Genomic DNA, 2,804 nt, shown 5'->3' on the forward strand with positions numbered 1-2,804 from the left:
TGGTGTAGCACAAGTTTTTGTGTGTGTACATTGTTTTGTGTAATGCCCAATAAGAATAGTTTTATCCAGATCATGAGTGTCTCCAGAAAACGCTTTTAAACCGGCATAAACAACCACAGCCAACTATTTTTCTTTAAGTAGCTTCTCTAGTTAAAGAGGGCCTGGCATGGCCTAGCGCGTTAAGGCGTGCGCTTCGTAATCTGAGGGTCGCGGGTTCGCGCCAAACATGCTCGCCCTCCCAGCCGTGGGGGGCGTTATAATGTTACGGTCAATCCCACTATTCGTTGGTAAAAGAGTAGCCCAAGAGTTGGCGGTGGGTGGTGATGACTAGCTGCCTTCCCTCTAGTCTTACACTGCTAAATTAGGGACGGCTAGCACAGATAGCCCTCGAGTAGCTTTGTGCGAAATTCCAAAAACCAAGAACCTCTAGTTAAAGTGCAATCTGTTTTTATTCTATTCTTGGTTTTATCACACTTCATCAGAACTTGAATATATCTTACTTAATCATCCCTAATTACCAATGATCGGTCCATAATTTTTATATCAATACTTAGTATTTCTGCATCTGTCGTCTTGTTGCAGTATTAGTCAAGATTCTATCGGTTTGAGGCTTAATTCTGATTAACTAACTAATTAAAATTTCGCCAGAATTTACTTATATAAACATATTTGAAGAGGTCTTTAGTCTATCCGTATTTAACACACTGAAATTGAATGCATAATGTTACATGAAATATTAATACTTGTAACACATTTTTACTGCTTCGGGAGAGAAATTCGTAATACAGGTTTCATACATATTAAATTCATCAGATTTTGCTCCTTTATAAAATTATTTACCTTTTACATATGGCTTTACTTATCTATATAGTTTGAATTTTCTTATTAATTTCTCTCTGATATCAGAATTCAATTTTGTCAGAAATGTTTATCACAGTGCAACTAAATCACAAAATCCGTTTCTTCAGTTTATTATTTGTTGTTGAAGGTTTTTCTTTGAAATGAGCCAAAATGTCTCGATTCTTACCAGTTATGATCCTTTTATTTACACGTAAGATGTTTTAAAAATATTTAATTAAAGAATACATAAACATTTTAAAGGTGATCAACATTTATTTTGTAAAATTTTCATACATTATTTAGAAAATCTTAATATTACTTTAAAAAAATGTTTGAAAATAATATATTTTGTTTGACAGTCCAGGTCAAAGTTTCCCGAAATCTCAGTAAAATACCCCAGAACATCCAGTATCCTAAATGAGATCTCCCCCACCCCTTGTACAAATAAGTCCGAAAATACTGACTAGCTTAACAGCACCGTGTATTTTGTGTATCTGAAACGGCCCCCAGTTTGTAAACTCTCGGCCTTTCTTGATAATAAACCTTATGGCTTGAAGTGTTTAGTTAAATATAGTATGATTATGACTGAAAGCAATGAGATCTTTAGTGGTAAGTAAAGCATTTTCGCATTCTACTTTATCAGTATGGGACAGTCTGAAAGATAACACTTTCAAGGAAAATCTGTGTGCTTTTAATATTTGCTGAGTCATTCTGTATAGTGACTATATTTTAAATCTTAATTAATATGGTCCTTAAAACCTATCTGATTCTAATTAACAGTCACACACCTTACGGGAAATAACATATCAATGCATTCTCAGAAAAAATAATATATTGTTTACTTAAAGATATAAAATTGTCAATTTTTCTTAACATACACATTAGAAAAAACATTCCCGTCTATTTGGTTTCATGTTTTAGTTTTGAAAAACAAATTTATAACGAACTACACATTCATAATTGAATCTGTTTTCAGATTAAAGAAATACTTATTTTGAATGGGATTACTCACTTCAAAGTTTTGTCAAATGAAAATATCTTATGGGAAAAATATGAGAAATCATTATACATTTAAATGTTTAAACACACGCAGGTTATCCTCCGCTTTACAGAATCTGGTTTATGTGAAATAAGTTACTATTCACTTGAAAGGAAGTTTTTCGCTTGTCCGTATTTTCTTTGGGGAAAGTGGCATTAATGCAAAGATTGCCATTGTTTAAAAGTTTCATTTAAAATAACGCGACAATTATCTACGCAGTATTCTTTAATTTAGAACTGTTGAGTTACTTCTGTAAAAATGACACTTGACTATCACATTGATGTTGCAATGCCCCCTGGTGGCTCAATGAGACGTATAATGACCTATAAAACTAAAAATTGTGTTTCAATAAGTGTAGCAAGTAGGAAAAATATTTCATTTTGTAATTTTTCGCTTAATAGAAAATAAACAAATTAAGAGTTAATTCATGGCCTAACCACCAGCTTTGGAATTCACAGTTTGGCCATGCTCATTCCATATTGCAATGAAGAACACTTTTTTTTAATTACCCCTTGAGTCCTGCTTTATTTTTCACAATTACATAAATGTGCTTTTAAATTTTCATTAATTCCTCTTTTGTGTTCCACACGAAGAAATATACAGAATAGTTAAGAAGTTTATTATTCGCATTCTGTACGATCTAATAAAATACTTTCTACAAATTACAAGCTTTTGTTTAACTTGAAAAACAAGACTGCAAATCATTGTCAACAATTACAAGCTTTTGTTTCATAACCTGAAAAACAAGACTGCAAAACATTGTTTGTTCTAGCTTCTGATTTGCCATTCCTCTTGAACAAGAACATATACTTCTTATGGCATCATAAATTGTGAGGTTAATGAATTTTGGTAAAAGCAAATAGTTTAACACTTTTATTTTCCAGCAAAGCTTGTTGCATAAAAAACTCCAGGACGTTCAGTACTA

The sequence above is a fragment of the Tachypleus tridentatus genome, chromosome 6 (genome assembly GCF_004210375.1).
Source record: "Tachypleus tridentatus isolate NWPU-2018 chromosome 6, ASM421037v1, whole genome shotgun sequence".
In the NCBI taxonomy this organism is placed as follows: domain Eukaryota; kingdom Metazoa; phylum Arthropoda; class Merostomata; order Xiphosura; family Limulidae; genus Tachypleus; species Tachypleus tridentatus.